Raw genomic sequence first — 6,915 nt, 5'->3', positions numbered from 1 at the left:
CATCACAAAAAAAGAAACAAACATAAAATCATATCAACAACTAGAGTTAAACCAAAGGGAGTTCAAAGTGTGCCCATGGACAGAGTCCACTAAATCATACGGCTAAAAAGAAATTTAACATATATATTATCCCAAATTTAAATTAGGTTAATATATTTTATACGATTATTTCTTTCACCTACGCATCAATAGGCATCAACAGTGATCATAGGAGCAGGAAACTGAATATAGACTGAAATTTGGGGAACATAAGAAAAACTCTTCGATTCTAATAATGGCTACCAAATTGTCTTCCCTCTTCTCGAAAGTAAGTACAAAAGCAACATGTTTCTTCTTCCTCCTCAAAGTAAGTACAAAATCAACAAGTTTCTTCTTCCTTCTCGCAAAAAGATTTGAGTTGTTACAATCTTACAACCATTCATATATAGGAGGGTTTCTCGAAAATCAGATTTCAGAACCAACAATTTCGAAATCATATAAGGTAATCAAAAGCAACAATCTTATTCGTTTTTTTCAATCTCCCTTCCCAAAAAATAGAAGCGTAATCTGGTTCGTTTTTTTCTGATTGGTTTTTTGTTTAAAGTTGTTGGTCACACAAACAACTTTATTTTTGTATTATTTTGGATAATATTTTAATTTACATATTTTGCAATTAAAAGCTGAAAAATTAAATTGTTTCGATTTAATTTTCTTAAAATTTTCAAGTTTTAGGAACTTTTTTACTTAAATTGCACAAAACCTTCAAATTCCTCGGTGATAAAACTAGTTGGTTAAACACAAACAACTGTGGCTTTCATAAAAGCATCAATATTTGGATCTCGTTCGTTACTACTACACATATTACATTTTTCAATGTGAAATATTTAATAATTCATTTTACAAAAAATATTTAAAATTGTTTTTGAACAAAAATTATACAATAAATAGAACAAATACAAAAAGAGTTAGTACCCATATATAACATTTTAGCCTCTATGTATTAATTTATTTATTCTGAAAGTATTAATTTATGTATATGTACTTCTTCCATAATGAATGAAATATTTGTAAATTGGGAAAATGGGTAAAAGCAGAAAATAAGTTAAGTAATTAATCTAAGACATCAAGTCACATGTGTTGTTCGAGTTAAGTATAGAACACTAGAACATACATAGACACACCACTCAACCACCTAAATATTTTCCTGATGGACACTTTCTGAATGAAACATCAATTTCAGTCAAATATTTAGTAAAACACTAAAGCCATACAGAGCAATGAAAACTATGGATGCATTATCAATACATGAAATTCAGACATGGTCTTTAAACTTTTTCTTCACATAACTATTTACAAAGGGAAAACAAAAGTCGCCATATACCTAAATATGTAATCTTCTCATGTATTAAAATTAGTGTACTAAGAAATTATAATGTAGTTGATGTTCTTCACCGATGAACTGTCATTCCCTTTCCACATCCACACTTTTGTCCGTTGCCCAGGTTCTAGTAAATAACAAACAATAGGTATTATTGTACGAATGGTAACAAATAATGGTGACATATTGAAAGTAATGTCAAGACCTTATCCAATAAGCATAATATACATCTAATCATCAATATTAATGGGGATAATGACTTAGGAGGGTAATAATGTTTCCTGTTTGTCCATTTTAGGTCCTAACGTATTTTTTGTGTGTATTACACCATTAAGGTTATAATAACTGTTTACAAATAGTCCTTTTAACAGGAAGAAACCGGTAAAAGAGATTATTTCTAAACAGTTATAACAACCTTAATGGTATAATACACACAAAAAAATACGTTAGGGACCTAATATGGACAAACAGAGAACGTTATTACCCTCCTAAGTCATTATCCTCGTATGAAACTATAAACCCCTATAGTAAATTTTTACTTTTTAAATTAGAAACTTGTAGGTCTTAAGGTTGGTAGTTTAGATGCTATTAACCTCGGCCTTCTTTATAAATGGAAGTGGCGGTTTCTTAATGACAAGTGAGCTCTTTGGGTTAAAATTGTCATGGGGAAGGTGATGGCTTTTCGGACGATTCGAGAATAGGAACCGGAGGGGGTGTTTGGCAAAAGATTTTAGGATCCATTAATCATCTCCATGAGAATGGTTGTATTCCTTCCAATTCCATGTATAGAGTGGTGGGGGATGAGACTCAAACGAGGTTCTAGAATGATGATTGGTGCTTGGATATTTATCTTAGGTAGCGGTTCGGGAGGCTCTCTGCTTTGGCATTTAATCAAGATGCTCGAGTAAGTGAATAATGGGATTCGTGGGGATGGAATTTTCATTGGTGTCGGGGGATTAGAGGAGGGGCTGAATCGACCCAATTTGATTATGTTGTGGAGATATAAAATCCTATTCGCATAGGGGAAATGACGGATAAGTGGTCTTGGGAGCTTTAATCATCGGGTATCTTTATTGTTAAATCAGCACAGAATTTGGTTAATGATATGACGCTTCCTATGGATAGTATACCTACTAGGTGTAACCGTTTTGTCCCTATTAAAATTAACATTTTTTATGGTGTGTGCTTTTGGATCGCATTCCTATAAGAGCTAAACTGGTGGAAAGGGGATGGTGATAGATTCCTTATTGCGTCATGTGTGTCATAATTCTCAAGAAAGTGTGAAGTCTTTGTTATTGTAGTTTTCGGTTGCTGATCAGGTTTGGAGTCGGGTTGGGCATTGGCTTCATTTGGACCTTCCAATGTTTTCATCTATCTGTGATGTGGTTACAAAATCCAATATGGCCTTAATTTGTTCTTCTCTCTAGCTCCTTGCTAGAGGTTAACTGGATGATGTGGTTACAAAATCCAATCCAAATCTTTTTACTTTTTATTCTTTTTAATTTCAACAACTTTATATGAAATACACATATAAAAATAAATACTAAAAATCTTAAAAATATATATTCAAAATAATAAATACTAAAAATCTTAGAAGGGTAATAACGTTTCCTGTTTGTCCATTTCAGATCCCTACGTATTTTTTGTGCGTATTACACCATTAAGGTTATTCTAACCGTTTACAAATAGTCCTTTTAACAGGAAGAATCCGGTAAAAGGGATTATTTCTAAATGGTTATAATAACTTTAATGGTGTAATACACACAAAAAAATACGTTAGGAACCTAATATTGACAAACGGGAAACGTTATTACCCTCCTAAGTCATTATCCCATATTAATACAACTAAAAATAAGTAGTGAGGTGAGAAGTAAACCAGTGTAAGACACTCAATATTTAGTCGATCAAGGTTTGGAATATGATTGAAATTTGGGTATTAGTTAACTTTAAGCAGCATAAATCAAGAAACTTCAAGTTGTAGTCCTCTTGTTACCATCAAACATATAAAAATTAAGATTCATAATTTCAATTTTCAGTTGTAACAAACACAAAAACTATCTATTCTCACAACCTAAAATCAAAAATTACACAAAATGATAAATCCTAAAACCATAAATTACATTATATATATATATATATATATATATATATATATATATATATATATATATATATATATATATATATATATATATATATATATATATATATATATATATATATATATATATATATTTTCTCACAAAGATTAACACTTTCACGGAGTATGATACTTACAAAATCATACTTAGAAAATCGATATTTAAGATTATTAATTGATGAAAGTTTTACCTACTTTATTTTTTGAAAAAAAATTGTGGAAAAAATGATAAAAAATACATTTTCTCACGTTCCTTTCTTTCGAACAGAAGATCATCTACCTGCCTTCTTTTCCTTTTCTTCTTTTTCTTTTCTATAGTGATGTGTCCTCCATCAGTATCTTTACTCTTGGACTCAGAAACCACAAGATCAGGTTTTTCATATGCACCAAGTTTTTGGATTTTTTTTTTTTTTTGAAAAACTCTAATAATGTGTCCCACAAGGATTAAATACCAATAACTTCCACTAATTTTCTAAGTTGTTCACTTTTAATTCGATGCACTTGTTATTGGGTTAGTATAAAAAATGGTATCAGACAATGTTATATTGATAAATTAAAAGATGTTATGAATGAGGGCAAATTTGTAAAATGACAAGAAGTTAATATAGAAAATTTCATTCTCTATTAACCAGTTATGTCTATATTAAGTCAAAAGGAAACACCCATAGCTTACAACTTATTGAATATTATAGATTAAGCCATGAAAACATGATTCCAAGATTTTCATATTAAGTATCGTTCCAAACTGCCCATGACTTCCATTATACTCGAATAAACACATCTATTTTGGGCTACTAAATCAAGTATATTGGCTTTGGAAATAAAAACATATAATCAATTTTGAAATTTGCAACATTAAATTTTAAATCAAGCCATCTTTTTTAGACTACATTAAGCAATATTGTAAAAATTGCTGAACAAAAACAACCAAAACATGACAATTACTTACATTTTCTATTAAATTTCCACCACCATATGACCATTGCCACCTCTCTTGTGCTCTTCAACGTCAACTGTTAACTTTCAAGAGCTTGAAATCACCATTGTAAGTGCACTAAAAACCTAATTTTTCTCAGAAGGAAAGGAATAAAGAGCGAAGAGCTAAAACTGCTTATATTTGTGGATTTATGCATATAAATAGATAAAAGAAAGAGGATCATAACCAAGGTATATGACATGAGTTGGCAAAGCTTTCGTCGTCGGCAAGCCCTCCCTTTAGAGTGGAGCCCGCTATGCTTAATTTCCTCCCAAATCATTGGTTTAGTAGAACAAATTCAAAATTTTCAATTGAATTATGAAAGGAGGAGAAAACTGATGGTATCGATAAATAATGAGAGATGGAGGTAGTACCATTATAATCAGGGTTGCATCCCCATGATGTTTCTTTCGACAACCATCAAGAAGCATCCCTTCGATTCTCTTATGTTCATGAATACAGAAAGGAGATTAGGGTGAGATATTGAAACTCAAAAGCTATGTCTCAAATTAGTCATAGTTATACTCAAATCAAACTGTTTCCGGCCGTTACCACCCTCGCCATCGCTATCTCCGACCGTCTCCACTGCATGTATGTGTTTATTTTTCCGTTCTTTACCCAGAAGAGAGAGGAGCAAACAATAGCTGCAGATAGTTTGGAAGGCTTCGACAATGGGCGATGGTGTGATGGAGGTGGTGACTGACCAATGATTTAAGACATCATAAGATGTGAAGAATTAAATTACTTTCAGAGGAAGAGGCGTCACAGATTTGAAATTTGAGAGATGAATTTGAGAGAGAAGAATTGAATCGGAGATGAAGTAACGAGATTAGATGAAATGGCAGTGAACACAAATCGATGTTGGGGGTGAAAAGAAATCAAGGTCGGCGTGAAACTTCTGGTATTGGAGCTCATCTAAACCACTCGAGCTGTTGCTTGAAACTGGTACTGTAGCTAAGAGCAATGGGAATTTATTATATATACAATTTACCATGCACATATGGATTGGGGTTTTAATGTATGTAGCTTCAAGATTAGTTTTTCATTTTCCCTTATAATAGATCACTTTAATCACTTTGATTAATTTTACGGTTTCTTACAAAAACATTAAACGTTTTTTTTCAAAGGTTATCCTATAAGTTGATTCTTAAAAAAAGAAAAAAAAAATCATTAGTTTTTGTATTTTCCTCCGGCCCATGTTTAATTGTTTCAAGTTGTATTTTCGTTTTTAAACTAGACCCAAATGTTTAACACTAAGGAGTGATTTGCACACTTGGTTTTTAAGACTGAGTAATTTATTTGAATCTCTTTTAACAGCACGACTAAGTTGTTCTATATGGGTGGGAATGAATCCAATTTTTTAAAATGAATTTTCATGTATGCACATGGACATGAACATGTTTTGTTGGGTAATGTTTATTCGGCTACTAGATGCTATGCATAAAATATTATTTAGAAGATTCAAAAATACATTTTAGAAGTTCATTTTGAAAGTTCAACATTTTTGGATATCCGAGGTTAATATCCGAATCTGTGTCCGAAATTTCGAATACGAATTTGGATATTAAAATCTAACTATTTGAGTTCTTTGATATCCAAAATTCGGATATTCGAATTTTCAGATATCCGGTTTTGAATACCAGATTTTGGATACCCCTATCGCTACCTTCAAGTGGATATTAAGATCATAGAAAATGGGTTTTAAACACAAAGGAGATATGCGCGTTGCAAAAAGTAGGGGTAACACAGAGTGGTATACGGGTACCATGGCGCAGCTCGGTTAGAGGTTGACCGCATCTAACTGACGTGCACCACAACACGATAGGGCAAGTTGTACGAATATGCCTTGAGTAGTTTCGAAGTCAAAACACATGTTTTATCCTCTCTCTAGTAAGGTAATATTTCTCTATTTTGGTGAAATCTTTACTTTGGTTAGATTGGTTGAATTATCAACCTATAGCTATATGATGTTATTAGGAGTGTTTAGAAACCTTAATCATGCTTGATAAGTGATTTCCATGGTGAAATCAAACCACTAAGCGTCAAGGTTTGAAACCCCAACTAATAAGGATTATGATTGATGCATTAGGAATTAGAGTGTAATGAATTAGGTAGTATTGGATGCTTAATTCATTGGTTGGAGTAAGTTAAGAGGTAGAAATTTATATGATGGAATTATGACCCATTAAGTGGTCATTTTGACAACGAGAATCATTAAGCTCTGAATAGCCTAAGACATGTTCTAAGGGACTTGGCAAGTTGTATGAATAGGACATGAGTAGAGAAGATGGATCAAGATGCTTCAATTAAAGAAATAAGCCAAGGGGTATTTAGTCTTCACTATCTAACAAGGTGAGTTATCATTCACACTCTAACTAGATTATGTATGCATGTTTATGTGTGTGTGTGTGTGTGTGTGTATATATATATATATATATATAT

The 6,915-nt window shown here is 32.0% G+C and overlaps 1 long non-coding RNA gene across 1 annotated transcript; it reads right to left on the bottom strand.

Moving 5' to 3' along the window:
* Window positions 1-1,257: 1,257 nt before the first annotated feature.
* LOC122197687 (uncharacterized) lies at window positions 1,258-5,604 on the bottom strand. The gene is made up of 2 exons (XR_008232170.1): window positions 4,447-5,604; window positions 1,258-1,484 (listed from the first exon to the last, which is right to left on the bottom strand). It is a non-coding gene; the product is annotated as an uncharacterized LOC122197687 (long non-coding RNA).
* Between the last annotated feature and the right edge of the window lie 1,311 nt (window positions 5,605-6,915).

The sequence above is a fragment of the Lactuca sativa genome, chromosome 4 (genome assembly GCF_002870075.4).
Source record: "Lactuca sativa cultivar Salinas chromosome 4, Lsat_Salinas_v11, whole genome shotgun sequence".
NCBI lineage: Eukaryota > Viridiplantae > Streptophyta > Magnoliopsida > Asterales > Asteraceae > Lactuca > Lactuca sativa.
Note: the sequence above shows the minus strand (reverse complement) of the source record. Positions and strands in the feature narration are given on the sequence as shown.